The sequence below is a fragment of the Elgaria multicarinata genome, chromosome 22 (genome assembly GCF_023053635.1).
Source record: "Elgaria multicarinata webbii isolate HBS135686 ecotype San Diego chromosome 22, rElgMul1.1.pri, whole genome shotgun sequence".
NCBI classification, from domain to species: domain Eukaryota; kingdom Metazoa; phylum Chordata; class Lepidosauria; order Squamata; family Anguidae; genus Elgaria; species Elgaria multicarinata.
In genome coordinates this window covers 10,718,010-10,736,162 of record NC_086192.1, presented here as the reverse complement: position 1 = coordinate 10,736,162, position 18,153 = coordinate 10,718,010, and the positions used below count along the sequence as shown (strand labels likewise).

General features: G+C 41.0%; 1 protein-coding gene across 1 annotated transcript in view; it reads left to right on the top strand.

The window, feature by feature from the left end:
• The window catches only part of PPM1E (protein phosphatase, Mg2+/Mn2+ dependent 1E), an 81,890-nt gene continuing 63,737 nt past the window's right edge, over positions 1 to 18,153 (top strand). Inside the window, exon 1 of the mRNA XM_063146483.1 lies at positions 1 to 116. The gene's annotated coding sequence lies outside the window, so the exon portion shown is untranslated. The remainder of the gene's footprint in view (positions 117 to 18,153) is intronic.

Below are 18,153 nucleotides of genomic sequence, written 5' to 3'. Positions count from 1 at the left end.
CCCCCGCCGCTGCTGCCGCCGCTGCCCTCGCTGCCCCGGCCGCTCTCGGAGCACATCACCGAGGAGGAGGTGGAGGGCGAGTGCCTGGACCTCTGCCTCCAGCAGCTCTACAAGTAGTGAGTAGAGACCGAGAGAGGAGAAGGGGGAAAGGAGAGAGAGAGAAAGAACCGAGTGGGAGACACACGGAGAGAGGATGAGGAAGAATTGAAGGAGAGAGAGAGGGAATGAGGAATTGAAGGAGGGAAAGAGAGAAGGAGAGAGAGAATGAGAAAGAATTGGAGAGAAAGAGAGAATGAGGAAGAATTGAAGGAAGGAGAGAGAGAATGAGAAAGAATTGGAGAGAAAGAGAATGAGAAAGAATTGAAGGAGGGAAAGAGAGAATGAGAAAGAATTGAAGGAGAGAGAGAATGAGAAAGAATTGGAGAAAAAGAGAGAATGAGAAAGAATTGGAGAGAAAGAGAATGAGAAAGAATTGAAGGAAGGAGAGAGAGAATGAGAAAGAATTGGAGAGAAAGAGAATGAGAAAGAATTGAAGGAGGGAAAGAGAGAATGAGAAAGAATTGAAGGAGAGAGAGAATGAGAAAGAATTGGAGAAAAAGAGAGAATGAGAAAGAATTGGAGAAAAAGAGAGAATGAGAAAGAATTGGAGAGAAAGAGAATGAGAAAGAATTGAAGGAAGGAGAGAGAGAATGAGAAAGAATTGAAGGAGAGAGAGAATGAGAAAGAATTGGAGAGAAAGAGAATGAGAAAGAATTGAAGGAGGGAAAGAGAGAATGAGAAAGAATTGAAGGAGAGAGAGAATGAGAAAGAATTGGAGAGAAAGAGAATGAGAAAGAATTGGAGAGAAAGAGAATGAGAAAGAATTGAAGGAAGGAGAGAGAGAATGAGAAAGAATTGAAGGAGAGAGAGAATGAGAAAGAATTGGAGAGAAAGAGAATGAGAAAGAATTGGAGAGAAAGAGAATGAGAAAGAATTGAAGGAGGGAAAGAGAATGAGAAAGAATTGAAGGAGAGAGAGAGAATGAGAATTAAAGGAGAGAGAGAATGAGGCAGAGAAAGAGGGTAGAATTAGAACAGAATAGAGACAGAGAGAATGAGAGAGAAACAAAATATGAGCGAGAGAAAGTAAGAACAGAATGGAAGAAGAGAGAATGAGAGAGAACAGAATGAGGCAGAGAGAGAGAATCAAATTAGAAAGACCAGAATAGAGAGAGAGACAGAATGAGAAAAAAAGTGAATATGAGAGAGAGGAAGAACAGAGTGAAAGAAGAGAGAATAGAGCAAGGCAGAGAGAATGTGAAAGAACAGAATTAGAGAGGCAGAGAGAGAGAAAAGATTGAGAGAGGCAGAGGAAGAACGGAATGAGACAGAGAGAAAAGAATGAGAAAGGAATAAAATAGAAGAGAGAGAGAAAGAACAAAAGGAGAGAGAATGAGAAAGGAGAGAATGAGACAGAGGTGGAAAGGACAGAATATGAAAGAGAGAGAGAACAAAAGGAGAGAGAATAAGAAAGAACAGAATGGAAGAGAGATGAAGAAAAGGAGGGTGGAGGGTGGAGCTCAGTGGTGGTGGGGGTCACTCTGCTGTGTAATCCAGTATATTATTATTATTTTATTTATATCCCAACTTTTCCCCACTTGCAAGGAACCTAGAGCGACTTACATGGTTCTCCTCTGCATTTTATCCTTACAACAACCCTGTGGGGTAGGTTAGTCTGAGAGTCAGAGACTGGCTGAAAGTCAGCCAGTAATCTTCATGGCCGAGTGGGGACTATAACCTGGGTCTCCCAACTCCCACTCCAGCACTTCAACCACTATATCGCATATTCTCAATTAATTAATTGCTGTTAATTATCATCATTATTATTCTCCTCTCCCTATCCACACTTTATTCTTATCATTTGAGCATGGGTCTCTTACAAAAACCACATGAGATAAATTGGTGTGTTTCTTTAGATAGTTTCTGCAAAGTCAAGGGAGGGAGAAAGAGAGGAACCCAGCATAATAAATTAGCAAACATTATTTTTATTGCTATTCTCCATACTTCTCAGCATTGTCTGTTACTCCCCACACGTCAGCTTCATTTATTGTATTTTTTAATTAAACAAAAAGTAATGCATAGCCATAATAAGGTAATATAGGATTCGGGTGTTATCCAATACGTAACAAAAGGACAATTTAAAAAGAAAAAAAGTTTTAAAACATTATTATTAGGAAGACCAGAACATACCTATGCAAGCATGCATGTGTACCCATCCACCCCCAGGATCAGCCCTGGAATTAGATTTCCAGCTCAGCCATGGAGTATGCGAATTGTCCATCAGCAGAAGAGTTCTCCTGAGTGGGCACTGAGAGCCCCAGGCCCATATTTTTAGAAGGTGCATCAAACCCATTCTCATCTCAGCACTGGAATATATGGTGGGTCACAAGGAAAAGTGCCCCTGAACATGTACAGAGAGCCTTAGAACCTTTGGGTTTTTGGGGTGGAAATGATACTACCTTTTCCTGGCTTCATGCTGCAAAATGCAGATAAGGGAAAAGGATGCCTAGAACATGTACAAAGTATACTGGCTCTTCTACTGTTTGTCTCTGGGATTAGAGAACAAGACTTTGCTGTCAAAGAGGGTGATTTTGAGCCCTGGCAAAAACTCTGTTTAGAATTTAGGTCCCTTCTGTTGCTCCTGCTGAAGCTTCATTTGAGCTGGAATTCATTCCTGTGTTTCTGAACACAGTCCTCTCCTAGTGCAGCTCTGGCATATGCCTGATGGGTAATAAGGAGAGGGTGCCTCTGTTTTCTCTCCCTATCTCGAGTATTAGAGAGCAAGGCTTCTGCATGGGTGACTTCCAGGTCAGCTTGAGTCTTCACAATCAAGGGCTCCTGTGATTTCTGCAGGACTCAATCCTGGAATCTATATATTTTTAACTACCTCCTCTCCCTCCTCTCAGCTCCAGAATGTGTGCAGGGTGTATCAGTCCCCACTGGAATTTTGAGTTTGAGGGACAGTGCCCCCCCCTCCCACTCTGTAATACGTGAATTAATAAAGTCCCTCTAAGCACGTGTAGAGCTTTGTTTCCGCATTCCCCATGTACGCCTAGGAGTAGAGGACAGAGCTTTAATATCAGAGGAAGACTTCCAGGCTGGCTTGAGCCCTGGCTGTCTTATTTCAGGAATTAAGGGATGTACCGCAGGGAACCTAAAGGGTTTAATTTGAGCTGAGTCTCAGCCCCAGAATTGTGATCGTTTGAAAGTTACCAGCTCAGCTTGAGAACATGCAAATTAAAATCCAAAGAGATGTGTGCCCCTGTGCATGTGTTGAGTATGTAATCTTTTTCTCCCTGCCCCCCTGCTAAGTCTTACTTCTCCCTTGCTCATATACATACTTTTACAGTTCAAGCTTGCCTGAAAGCATGTCACACTCATTTGTGGGGGGGGGGGGCTGTGGTTGCTCTGTGATGCCCTGTTCCTGCTGTTTTATTTCAGGCATATTCTATTTTTGTCTATTTTCAGTTCATTGTGTTAAGGCAGATAATGGAATCCCTAATAACGGGTTGCTTAGGGGAAAATAATGGGGGGAAAGAGGAAAAGTAAAATGACAGTGGCTAGGGAAGAGCATTCTGGCTGGCTCAGAGATGTCACCTTTATTACTGTACCTGTTTTGTAGCTGAGCACTGGCCGTGTAAAGTTGAGCTTGCAGGTTCTGAGCTCGGTGATAAGAGCACGTGCTTTGCATGCAAAGGATCCCAGGCTCAGTCCCTGATCGCTCGATATAAGGCAGCCTCATATGTTGTTCTGAGTCCTGGCCTGAAACGTATGGGAGAAAAATGACTCTGATCAAGACCTGTGTAATAAAAGAGTTGGCATCAGAAACTGATGGGGTGGATAGAATTTTGGAGAACTAAGTAGTGTAGGGTTTGGGGGGCATTTGGAAGGAAGGGCGCCCATGGAGATAATGGGTTTCTAGGAGGATTGAGAGAGGGAAAGAACTTGGCTTGGCACTTGAGCAGGCCAGTGGGAGAATGGCTACAGAAGAGAGAGAAAGGAGTTAAGCAAAACAGGTGGTGAGATTAAGGGCTAAATTATATGTGTGTGTGATCAGATCTCTTGACTTTCCCCCTTTTTCAAACATGAACACAACAGTGGCACATGCCATTTCCCAATTTAAATCCCTTCCGGGGCTGTGTTATCCTGGCAGAGGACATGAAGAGACTAAACAGTGGTGGGACTGCTAGAATGTGGAGAGATTTATGTGGTACACAAAGATTTCACCTAAGGGGAAACAAATACCGGCAAAAGTTATGCAATGGTAGGGTACCTTATATGGATGCAGGTGGTGATTTGATGAGTCACCTTGAGAAGGAGAGACGTGGAACCACACTTGGGTACCACAATGACTGGTTCAGAGTGCCCTCGCTGCCTCCTTCCTCTTTTTTACCTCTCCTGCTGTTTTCCTTCCTGAAGGATAGATACCTAGGGATGAACATTGATTTTCCTCTATGCAGCAGTTTGGCTGGGAGAGGAAAAGATGCCTGGCTCATACCTCTCCTGCTAGAATAGGAATGAGTATTCCACAGCTACATGTTAGTAGGTAATGGAAAAGGGGGTGAGGGAAAGCAACAATATATTTACAACTAGTAGAAATCCCCAGGAGGAGCTATTCCAAGTCCTAGGGATATTTATGTATTGCCTGTAACGGTAGCTAGGAATGCCACCTATATTGGGCTGTACAGGATTGTTTTCCAGGTCTGTGCTCTTTGAAAGGTTTGGAGCGCAAAGCAGGAGGCAGATGGGATCTATTCCCAGGGTGAAAAGCCTGCACTGGGATCTATTCCGAGGGTGAAAAGACTAAAACTTTAAGATCAGTTCCCTCTGCTTTGTGCCTTGTTTCCATTTTAGCTTTGTAGACTGGAAGCGAGAACGGTTGTTACTGCTCTTTTCTTCCAAAGAAACCTTTTAAGACTAATATTGCTGGAGGAGAGAAATGAACCTGTGAAAATGTGCGCAGCATGAAGGGGAGCTTTTTGTTATGAGCTGATAATTGTAATAAAAGGTGTTACTCCACTACCAGAGAAAGAGAGAGAGGGAACGCTTTACAATTACACAACCTATTTGTATTCACTTCTTTGTGATCTCTGCATTGTTGGGACAAAAGAACTGGAACCTAGCAATAAAATGTTTTGCAAAAAAAGAGGAAGTTTTCTCCCTTAACATGGCAGTAATCATATGAGATATCAAAGTCAAAAGAGATTTTGTTTCAAAGGATACTGAATTTGCATAGGAATGGGTTCCTTCTTCCTTTTGTGGGAACTAAGTGCTGTTGCCTTAATCATTAAAACCTTATCTAAAAATATACAGTCGCCAGTACTTGATTTTTCCAAAAAATAGGTTGAATGCAAAACATTGCACAGAGAACTGTTGTCTTGCGTCTTTTTATTTTAATGGAATCTGATGCCCTCCAATGTTTTGGAATACAACTCCCTCGATTCCTGATCATTGACCATGCTGGCTGAGGCTGATTAAGAATGCCTTACTTGAGATATTGCAGATAGCTTGCTGTTAATTGAAGTTCATCTACACGCATTTAAGGCTGAAATCATACGTGCATTTTAAGTTATCCTTTGAGAAACTTCCCCTGCTTCAGTTAGTGCATTTTATGCTTTTCTTGGTCTAAATATTCTGCACCCTTCTTCAGCTAGTGCAGGAGAAGTTGCTTCTCTGATACCAGCCCAAAGTTCTCCGCAACTAGGCTGAGATTCATTCCCTTTATACTGTGTCCCACCCGCTCTTTCTGTGTTAACCTGGCAATCTGTCCCTAGCTGGCAAAGCAGATGTTATTTGTTTAAGACAAGCATTCTTGTCAGTTTCACCTCTAAGTGCATTGTCTGTTTCACTTTTTAAAGAAACAATGATAACTGTATGTCCAACACTGGTGTGCTTATATGACCTTTTAAACAAACCAAATCATCTTAAAAGGATTCAGAATTTGTGGTGGAAGGAGAAGAACGCAGAAAACTAAATAGGTTTTCTAGCTGTATGATTGTATGGAAGAAAATGTGATGCCTGATTGTCTTTATTGCATACATAATTGCTTTTCTGTGTATCAGGAAGGGAAAGCTAGAGGAATGTGGTGGTTTCTTCTTCTACACTCCCTCTTTCTCTGCTGAACTTGTGTGTGTGTATTCTCCCGAAAAAATAGTTTGATTCAGAGCTGGGGCACCTTACCACTATTGCATCTTCTTGTCTTGTTCATGTTAATAGACACCAAACAGAGATGTCCATAGGATAAAACATACTAAAAATAAAAAGAGATTCCCAGATATGTGCAGTTCAAAGTGTGTGGAAGAGTAAAAATATGTTTTGGATAGAATACAGGTGATAGAAATAGTGGGAAACCTGAAATACCATTATAAATCCACTTTCCTGTAATGATCGATTGATTTTTTTTTAAATTTAAATAAAAACATTTCAGACTGCATTTCTGTCCTTCACATATGCACGCTAACAGCAATTTAAGTTGTGCATGTGAAATTACCCTTACAGCACATGTTTACTTGGAAGTAAGTCCCATTGATTTCAATTACTTAAACTTACTCTAATAAGTAACATTTAAACTGAAAATCTGCTGTTCTGGTAAAAGCAGTCAGCTTGACTACTTAATAAAATGAAATGGACGTCTTTAGTAAATGGAAAAAATATTCTTACTGTGCTCTCTATTACAAAGAAAAAATGGCACTTGTTAAAAAAGTTTGTAATAGGGCATTTGTCATACATTTGTGTGTGTGTATGGAAGGAAACTGCCCTTGGGTACTTCGATAATTAATATTGAAGTCGAATGAGTTAACTAGATTGCGTATTAGCTCTGCTTATATTTGTACTTGATGAAAAACATAGCTGCCAGCATCTAATGACAGAACTGTTCAATGTTGTCAAGTTCTGGCTGAATGCTGTTATGAATCCATTCTGAATGCTGTGTGAAGTCAGCTTTGGATAGCTTATAGATCCCAGCCAACAATACAAAATTGGGATTTTTCCCCCCTGTGGTGGCTCTGATCATAGGGTCTGACTGCATTTAAACAAACTTAAGCTGCAATTATATACACGCTTACCTGGGAATAATAGTTAAGTATCACTTGGACTTGTTGGGTTGGATCCAGAGGCTCTCTTCTGCATGTGGAAGTTGTCATCCATTGACAGAAGGGTTGTTTTATACCTCATCCTTCTCCCCAGGCCACAGTTGGTCAAGATGAGTACCGTTGCCTCACAGAGACAAAAACATCTGGTTCTCTCTGGCCCTGCTTGCTATATAGCACACTTCTGGAGCAGTGCTATAACTTCTGCAGGGCTTCTAGAGTAGGGATGTGAATCCTGTGTCTCTCTAGGTGTTTTTTTGAACTCCCATTATCCCTGATCGTTGGCTTTGCTGGCTGAGGCTGATGGGAGTTAGAGTCCAGCAACTTCTGAAGGGAGACCGGTTCCCTACCCCTATTTGAAAGAACGTATTCTCCCTTATGAGCCTGCCCGTGCTTTGAGATCTTCTGGAGAGGCCCTTCTTTCAGTCCCACCTTCTTCAGAGGCACGCTTGTTGGGAACATGGGAGAGGGCCTTCTCGGTGGCTGCTCCGGTGCTCTGGAACTCTCTTCCCGGGGAAGCTAGGCTGGCTCCCTCCTTGATGGGCTTTCGGAAGCAGGCTAAAACTGTTTTGTTCAAGCAGGCCTTTGGAGAATAGTCTGGCCCTCCATCTATGTTAATGTCTTATAATTTTGTTGTGTATTTTAAATGTTTATGGTTTTGTTCCCCCCCCCCATGTATATTTTAAACTTTGTAAGGCCGCCTTGAGGCCCAGCATTGGGCAAAAGGCAGGATACAAATAAATATAATAATAATGATGATGATGATGATGTGCTGGGGGCTGGAATCTATATCATTCCACTCAATACCTTCATCAGTCACCACTTCCTTTATAAAACAGTCTTGTGTTTGTTGTCACCACCTTGGAGGCCCATTGTCAGGCAGAAAGTTGGGATATAAATATTTTAAATAAAATAGATTTCATATGAGGGCTGTCAATGACTAAATGTCAAGCTTCCAGTTGAAAGACACAGCAGTGCATATATATATATGGTATCTTGAGTTGGATCCAACGTTAGTCCTACATAGAGGAGACCCCTTGAAATGAATGAGACTGAAGTTAATCACAACTATTCATTTCAATAGGTCTACTCTATGTAGGACTAACGTTGTATACCACTCCATGTAAAATGCATATATTAAGGACCATATTGAAAAGCAATACAAAACACTTGAAAGACTAGATGCATGATCATGGACACATATTTCCAAATGGTGCTAATGCAGTTCAGAAAGTTTCTCTGGATCAGGAGTGGGGAACATGTGGCCCTCCAGATGTTGATAGAGTGCAATTCCTACCAGCCATAGCCAGCATTGCCAATGGTGAGGGATGATAGAAGATCCAACCCAAAAACATCTGGAGGGCCACATGCTCCCCAACCCTGCTCCTGATAAAGTCAGATTCTGAAATCACTAAACTGAGGTTCAGGAATGGAAACATACTATTTTACTTTGGCCTTCACCTGATACGTTTGCTGCTGTTGCTGTTTTTATTATGTTTTTATTGCTTTTTATTACTGTATTGGTTTTTATTGGTTTTATTATTGCATGCTGCCTTGGGAGGGCTTCTGCCTGAAAGTTGTCTAAGAAATGTTTTAAGTCAATAAATAAATAATGAAATGATTGTTTCCTAAAAGAATGTGATTGTTGACTCTAAAGATTCCTAAATATGTATGATGGGCTGGACCTTTTGCTTATATGTGGATTGCCCAACTTTCCCCATTTTGGTTTCCCAGTTTCAAGCTTCATGTTGAAAACAAGATGTTTTCAGTACATCTGAAGGAATTTGTTTCCAGTAAAATTCCAGGAATTCTACTGGAAACAAGGAGGTTTCCAGTAGAATCCCTGATTGTTTGGCAGGGATAAAATAAATAATCACCAATAACTCCCTATTGCACACATTATAACTGAAGAACTGCTAGAGACTTAATGTGAAAAACTGGTTTAAAATTCTGATAGTTAGATGTGTAGGTTGGTTGCTGATACATAGGAGGTTCCCTCAGTCTGCTGCAGTATTTAACCTCATTTGGAGAAGATCAGGTAGAGAAGTAGTTGCAGATTTAAATATAGCTCCCCATCAGGAGCTTAATGTGTGGCTTTAACTAAGCACTGGAAGTCTAAAGAGACTGAGAGGCCTGATATGTGGTATGTTGTATCATATGAATGCAGCCTTCTGCTTTTTATTTAACTGAATACCGAACCTTTCTCCAAAGAGCTGCTTCTCTGGGATAAGAGGCAGGTCTTCCTATGGCTCAGTAGCTAGCTAATTGGGAAGCTGTGGAAAGGGATAAATGGGTGGTTTTCACAATGGAGGGTGATAATGGAAGGGAGAGAAAGTTGTAAAGCAGTTGATTTGCTTAACATATAATTTTATGACAACATCTCCCGGCAATTTACATTCCGCTTTAAGAAAACAAAAGCCAAAACAAAACAAACCCTTACCATCCCAGTGCTTAATACTGCTAGTTGCTTCCATTCCTAAAGAAATGTAAAAATGTAGTGTTGTTTCAAGGACTAAGAGCCTAGCAGTTAAAGCTATATCATTCTCAAGCAGCCTGGGTTTCTTAAGGGAACGAAGACCAGTGCAACAGTTGATGAAGATTACCTGAATGGTTATCCTCCATATGGACAGTGTACCCTGGGTCCATCTAGGTCCATCAGACCTAGATGGACCCTGGGTCTGATCCAGCAGGGCACTTCTAATGTTCTTATTTCCCCTTCTGTGATGGACATCTACCCATGCCGTAGGCCCCATAAAATCTATATCTCATCCTTTTCTATTAGTTTACATGTCAACAGTTTCAGGATTAAAATGAGTTGCTCACTAGTTAACTGACTAGCTATATTCTCAGTTTAGGGAGACTCATACCTTTGCTGGGAGCCTCTATCCTAGACAGGTTGTTCCTGCAGGAAATAGGATGCAACCCATGTCAATTTTCCTGTTTACAGTCAACATCCATTAATACAATCTACTGGGAAAAGTTTTGTATGCCTACAGCACTCCCCAGGTAGCCAATTGAGACTCTAAATGCTTTTTGGAAGAGGCTCTTCAACAGATGGATAAACCAGAAGGCTAAATAAATAAATAAATAATAATCCACTGGGTTACCGAAGCATATGATTTAGGACCGTTCATTCAGGTTCAATAGAAAACCTATAGGCCTCAGTAAAAGAAAACAGTCCTGAAACTTGGAGGAAAGCAACAGCTCTGGCAGATTACCCTCTGGCACAGATAGTGAGCAGAATGTCCCAAATACCTTGCCAGCAGCAGAAGCAAACAAAAAAAAACCCTTTCAGTGATGTAAACAGGAGCAATGCTAGCTCAGAAATGATCCATTGTCCAAGAGGTGTTAAATCAGCCAGAGCCTGAATGGTGGGCTTCTTTTCTTTCTTTTTTTACTTTAAAGACTGCTGTTTTAAAATGAGGTTGCAGATTTGCATGGAGGAAATGAAATCAGTTGACTGGAAAGAAAGGAGGTGAGATATAATTGAAGTGGGAGCATCTGAGGATGGTGGTGCTCTGGGCTTGCTGAGAAAGGGCTCTAAGAGAAAAGTAACAAGAGATGAGGCAGTTTGGAACCGGAGGCAGGTGGAAAAGGGAATATGGGAAGGAGGCAAATTCCCACCCTGCCTGTTTGGCACTTGGGGAGAAACAACTTGGGGGTGGGGGGATCTTGCTTCAGCTACACACCACAGATTTAGTAAGACATTTTTATATAGCTAAGTATATAGTAAGACATTTATTCAGAAAACAGATACTGGCATCTGCTTCATGTCGAAAAGTCCTTTTTGAAAGAAATGGAAGAAAGTAGTATAAGTCCAAAAGGAATACAGATTGCTTCATCAAACCATGAATAATGCTCCACCATTAAATGGAGAACAAAATGTGCTGGCAATAATGAATGTTTAAGCTGAAGGTTGAAAATCTGATAAAGAAGCCAGGAGCAGACCCTATAATTTGTATAGGTAGGTTTTAGATGTTGAAGGGTGTAAGTGAAAACTGTGGGGCTTCAGTGTAAGATTCACATGGGCAAGACTGAAAGAACTGGGCATGTTTAGCCTGGAGAAGAGAAGATTGAGGGGAGACATGAGAGCACTCTTCAAATACTTAAAAGGTTGTCACACAGAGGAGGGCCAGGATCTCTTCTCGATCCTCCCAGAGTGCAGGACACGGAATAACGGGCTCAAGTTAAAGGAAGCCAGATTCCGGCTGGACATCAGGAAAAACTTCCTGACTGTTAGAGCAGTGAGACGGTGGAATCAGCTACCTAGGGAGGTTGTGGGCTCTCCCACACTAGAGGCCTTCAAGAGGCAGCTGGACAACCATCTGTCAGGGATGCTTTAGGGTGGATTCCTGCATTGAGCAGGGGGTTGGACTCAATGGCCTTGTAGGCCCCTTCCAACTCTGCTATTCTATGAAGATGTAAGGGAAAGCAGTATACAACACAGTTGATAACATTGGTATGGTGTGGTATATTTTATAATATAAAAAGAAAATAGCTGCATTCTTCATACCATAATAAGTTGGAAGCAAATCCTCAACCCAAGACTTTCAAACATGTAAAGTTTAGTGGGAATCTTCTACATTTCTTTCAGAGTAGCTGGAATTTGTTCAATATGTTTGAATAGATTGCGATGGTGTGGATTGTTGTGGCTTTGTAACCAGCTGTTCATCTGTCTCCATCTGAATGGGGTCTTTTTTGGTCCAAAGAAGAAACTGTCAGAGGACAGAAATGGGAGTAAGAAAAACAACACACAAGCTGTTTTAGATGAGTAGTCATTGTCTATAAGGATCATTGTTGGTGGGAGAGGAAGTAAGATCTTTTACCAATGGAGCATGTTCCAAGAAAAGTTGGAGAGGATTCTCATAGCCGCCTCAGAATGACAGAGTACCCATTTCATTTGTCCTCATTGAGCACATCAAGCTATCCGCTTTGCAAGTTGGATGAGGGGGGTGGGAATCCCTTTGAAGCCCTAGTAGTAACAGCATCTTTTCTGCAGCAAATTAGATTATCCAGACTCGGGCTATTTCCTTTAACTTGATACAAGCAATGCCAAAAGCACCAATTAACACTCTGAGGAGAAACTGGGAGTGAGAAAATGGAGCTGACAAAGATCTTTACTGCCTGAAATAGATTAGCAAAAGAATGTTTTGCTATGGCCAGACTGATGTTACAGCTGGGATGTTATTAACAAATCTGATTAGGTTATATTGCAAGTGTGTGCAGCTAAGGTTAATGAAAATCTACATAATTTTTCTTTCACAGTTTCCGTCTTTGGAAAATGCACGCTCTGTTGGCTTCTGTGGTGGAACTTTGGCTGTTCCATACTGTGTTTTTTGTGGATTTTGTTGCCCTTTTCTTTTTTAAATTTTTTTTAATAGACTCCATTAAATGGACCTTGCTGAACAATATATTTTTACTTTTCCTACAGAGTTGTCCTATTCAGTTCTTAGAGCTTCTGGGAAAGATGAATATATTCCCAGTTTATCTATTGCTAGGAAGTTGAGAGACACTGACACTAAAATTTATGGTAAAGGGATGGTACAAGGGTTTGGATCTCTAGATGCTGCTCATACTTTAAAGAAAACATCATGCGTTTATTTATGCAGAGGTTTTCTGTGTTTTATTAAATTAGCCATTCCTGCTTGTAGTCTTTTTAATGCATAAATTATATCACCATATTGAATCTTTTACTGTTGTGAGTCTCATCAATTTAAAAATTAGGTTCTTTTGTAAAATTTTGTTCTGCTTTACAAATAAATACTTCCCATGGCTATTGTGAGGGTAAAATGGGATACTCCTTGAGTATTATACTTAGGGTAGGATGCAAATATGATAAATATCTCCCCCTGCTGGCCCATTTTACTCCATGCACACTTGTGTTTGTACTCTCCTTCTCATCTAGAAACTTACCTTCAGTGTTCCTACATCTTATTTAAAGTGCACATCATGACGTGTTGTAGGCATTGTTTAACTCCAATTTCCAGCCGTTCTCTAAAATCTCAGTCAGAAGCTTTTCCCAGCATTGCTCCCTAAGATTGTTTAAATAGAGATGTCATAGAATAATAGAGTTGGAAGGGGACTATAAGGCCACCGAGTCCAACCCCCTGCTCAGTGCAGGAATCCACCCTAAAGCATCCCTGACAGATGGCTGTCCAGCTGCCTCTTGAAGGCTTCTAGTGTGGGAGAGCCCACAACCTCCCTAGGTCACTGGTTCCATTGTCGTACTGCTCTAACAGTGAGGAAGTTTTTCCTGATGTCCAGCCGGAATCTGGCTTTCTGTAACTTGAGCCCTTTAGTCCATATTCTGCACTCTGGGATGACCGAAAAGAGATCCTGTTGTAGGTTGCATCTGTGAGTTTCTACATGCAAAGCATATGCTCTACCACACAGGTTACATCCCATCCTATAGCTGATTCTGTTGTTCCTGACCTGATAATCGTTTATGAACATTCCACTTGGCTGCAGCTGAGGGAGGGGTGAGATGTCATGCTGGGCCACTACACCAACTCTGCTGGGACCTTCCTGGTCATTTTATCTGGAATGTTTTGGTGCCTAAACTCTTTCCTCTTCTGTATTGTGTTTTATAAGTTTTAAATAAACTTGAGGGCAGGCCCTGTGTCCCTTTTAATATTTGTATGGTGCTTAAACAGGCGTCAGGTGGCGGGAATATTCTGCAAGATGTTACCTTGGAGTTTAAATAAGAAACTTTAAAAGGATTCAGATTCTTAAGGAATATTGTATCCATTAGAAAACTGAAATGCATTTCCTTTGAGAGAAAGCCAGGTGCTATTTTTCCATGGTGGAGGACACACAGATTTGCATGACTTTGTGGAATTCTTCTTGTGTTCACAGTCAAGCATGGGAAAGAATAATTGTTCTCTGGCAGAGTGATGTCTGCATTCAGAACTGTTGCCAGAGACAGATGGTGACGTCTGATGACACACAGGCAACAATTCCACAATGGAAAGGAGGACAAATCTTGGCTGGCCTTATTAGACAAGCATCCTTACTAGCCGTCAGGGTCTCTTCTTTCTGCTTCACAGACGCAAAATAAGGCATCCCTTTTGAGCCTACTGCTTGATGAAGGTGACTTTACAAGGGAGCAGTGCTGAACAGAATGTGTATGTTACTACCGTCCTCCCCTCCAGTCCATTACCTTTTTTGCCCCTGTAATGGTATTTTTGAAGTTTTTCCAACTAATTGCCATAGCCATATTTCTGGCTGTCAAATAATCCCCAATCCTACCTGGAATATATAAACTGGAATATACAGTCAAGGCATCCTGTTGCATATGGCAATTGGCAACTATGTTCTGCTGACTGAGTTCAGAACTTGAATTTGACAGAAGATTAGTATAGTTCCTATGCAAGGGTGACATGCAGACTAGTGAAGCATTCCATATTATTTTTTACCAAAGTGGGAAGAATACAGAGAAGGATTAGCATGGCCTTTGATCTGACAGTTCCTATGTAAATCTTGTGATCTTTTTAGCACCAGGTGAAAGCATACTTATTTTCCAGGCATTTGGATATTAGTTATGGTCTGCTTTCACATTGTTCATTCTAGGCCTTGAGTAGGGAGGAGCTTTGTTATTGTGGATAAACATTTTTTTGCATTGTATTTTTATTTTTAGGTAATATTTTTATGTTGTTTATTTCTTCTTTTGTTGTGCTGATTATGGTTTATACTGATTTTGTGCTTCCCCTGGTAACTATGGCTTTCAGAATTTGTATGTGTAAGTCACCTTGAGACTGTTTTTTGTGATTGGGAAGTGATACAGAAATTTAATAAATAAATAAATGTAGCATGGAAAGTCAGTCTAAACATACTGGACTCAAACTTTTTCCTAATGCATAATTGCAATGCAGTCTTCGAAAACTCTCTGCAATCTTTCAAATAGGACCTTTTCCTCAACTAGAATATAGTATGAGAGAACAGATAAATGTATGACAAAAGAGGATTTGCTCTGTCCTTTATCAGTGCTATTAAGCACCTTAAACCATGGCTTTAACCACAGTGGTTAAGTCAGAAAGCCGGGGCCCATTCAGAAGACACCTTAAACCATGGCTTTAACCACGGTGAATAAGGCTTTTTGCCTGACAAGCCGTGGTTTAAGGTGTCTTCTGAACAGGACATAAGTTGGGCATACTTCCTTTGCAAGAGTCACACCATGATGCTGCAGAGAGCCATAGATTGGAAAATAATGGTCCAAGGAGAAAGAGGCAGCAGCTGTTAGGATATTGTCTTGTTTCTTTAATATTTATTTATTTATTTATTGCATTTTTATACCGCCCAATAGCCGAAGCTCCCTGAGCGGTTCACAAAATACAAGGGTGTGCAACCTGTGGCCTAATTTTAGAAGCTATCTGCCTGACAGCCCACTGGGTGAGAAGGAAGAGGTGCTGGCAGGAAGAGAAAACAGAGCGTGACCAAGAAAAAAAGGGGCAGCTCCACCCACTTTTGCCTTTGGCTGTGATAATCGCTGACATGTGACTCTCGACAGATTACCTATTAGGGAATGCTGCCCTCAAGAGAGAAAAAAAGTGATTTACTATGTCCATAGGAAGATAATTTATCCTGTTTTCCTATGATTATAACATGAGAGGGAGCCCTCCTGGATCAGAACAAATGTCCAATCGGATACTTATGGGGAGCCCAGAAGCAGAGCTTGAAGGCTGCTCACCACAGACATCCTGCCTCTGAATCATTTAGCCAACATGACAGGTAGCCAGTGGTGCCCATACCCTCCTTGCATTTTGTCTCGTCTCCTTTTAATGATGCCTGAGCCAGTGGCCATCACTGCATCTTGTGGCAGGAAATTCCACAAATTATGTATTATGAGAAGATGTCCATCCTTTTATCTGTCCCAAATCTCCTGCCAGTTAGTTTCACTGGATGACCTCAGCTTCTAGTATTTATATGAGAGGGAGGAAAGCTTCTCTCTCCGCATTCTCCATATCATGTATGATTTCATACACTTCTATCATGTCCCCTCTTAGATGCTTTTTTTTTTCCTAAAATGAAAAAGTCCCAAATGTTTTAGCCACCGTCATCATTTCATTTATTATGGTTACAGAGTTAATATAAAGCATGTAGATGATAGTTAAAAAGTGACAGGAAAATGGAAAATGCAGTTTTGTAGAATTCCTTCTCTCAGGAGGATAGCAACATTTCCCCCCTGTAAATTTCCATTGAGGTCATAAAAAAATTAGATACATGAGGACACATCCCTTAAACAAATTAGTACCAAAGTTCTTTTTAGGGAAGGTACTGCAGTTCCTTTTAGTTGCCCCTTTCTGTGTCATTTTAATTTTTGTGAACCGCCCAGAGAGCTCCGGCTATTGGGCGGTATAGAAATGTAATAAATAAATAAATAAATTTCCAGGCCTCTAATATCACAAACAAGCAGGATTTGATTTTCTTCACTGCAGCAGCTTGGAAAAGGATCACCTCAATCATAGAAATCGCTATAGCTGGCCACGTGGAAGTGGCCTGTTTTTCACACAGTCATGTACCTGAGTAGACAGTTACATGAAGATCGTAATTAGGAGGGGTCGAAGTTCTACACTTCTATCATGTCCCCTCTTAGATGCTTTTTTTTCCCCCTAAAATGAAGAAGTCCCAAATGTTTTAGCCACCATCATCATTTCTAGCCCGCTTGGCTGTAGAGACCAAAGTTGAAAATGTACAGACAAAAATATTAAAGAAGCAGATAGTTAAAAGAGAACCAAATTAAGTCCCTGTATATCTATATCTCTGCCAACTATCATTGGTGCTTGCTAGCTACAGGAAAATAGCTCATCCCTGGTTTACAACACACAGTCTGTTAGCAAAGGGGCAGCTCTTATTAAGCCCTAATTAAAAGTCCACGTTTTAATCTGTCACGAACTAATTGATTTGATTCATGGCACTGGTTAATCGATGAAGGCTTTTAGCTTTAATGTATAGATTTTCCCATGGCTGATGAGACGTAAAGATTATTAAGGTGTAGTTGGATGGACACTATTCCTAATTGCATATTCTTCTAGCACAAGCTTTTCTTTCAGTGTATGCTGAAACTTGGGGTTTTTTTAAGTTGCAGATTTAAAAAAAATGTAGTGAGTGTCATGTAGTGGCAATAGTGGCTAGTTTCAGATATTCTATCTCTGCTTATTAAGCCAAGATATCAATGATTCTTCTGCCTGCATGCACAGACATTTTGCTCCTCCCTTTGTGTGGGTTGCAGAAAGCATCTAACTAATCATTGTTTACTGTTTTGTCCAAACTGGGAAACTATCATTAGTACTTCCCAGGTTTGGGACAATCTAGGATCCTAAACTACAGTTTGAAGTTGATTTAGGATCCTGACTTGCTCCAAAGCACTAGTAACCATTTTGCACGAAACTGGAAACTATGATTAATTATGCTTCCACATTGCATCCTGGTCCACTGTAAATGGAGAAGCAGAAGGCTTGTTCAGTGGTTGGCTTAATAAGCCAAAATATGATTGCCTGAGCTGAGCCAGTGTCACATTAGGACTGGGAAATATAGACTCAAATATCCATTCGGCCATGGGGTTCTCTGGGTGACCTAGTCACTGCCTCCCAGCCTGACCAACACAACAGGGTTGTTGTGAGGATAAAATAGATGAGAAGGAAGAACCATGTATGTACCCAGAGGTACATGAAGTGGGATAAAACTGCAATAAAACAGTTAAACAATTGTCTTTGTACAAAACCATTAGACAGATTTCCCTTTGTGATGGTCCTTAATATTCTAGGTTTTATATTTTAGAACAGCACCCCTCTTCATCTTTTCCTTTTGTATCTAGATTATTGTCCCCCACATCTTGTTACATTGAGACTCCAGGTCAAGAAGCATGAGCCCTCCTCACTGCTCATACCTGCATGTCTCCTGCAACTGAGGGAAGCCGCAGTTGCTATGAGAACAGTTGCATGTATCTGTTGCACAGTGTGGGTGGGGATTTGTGGCCCATGGTACCCCCTCTTCACTTCCTTGCACTGATTGAGAAGGGACACAGTGGC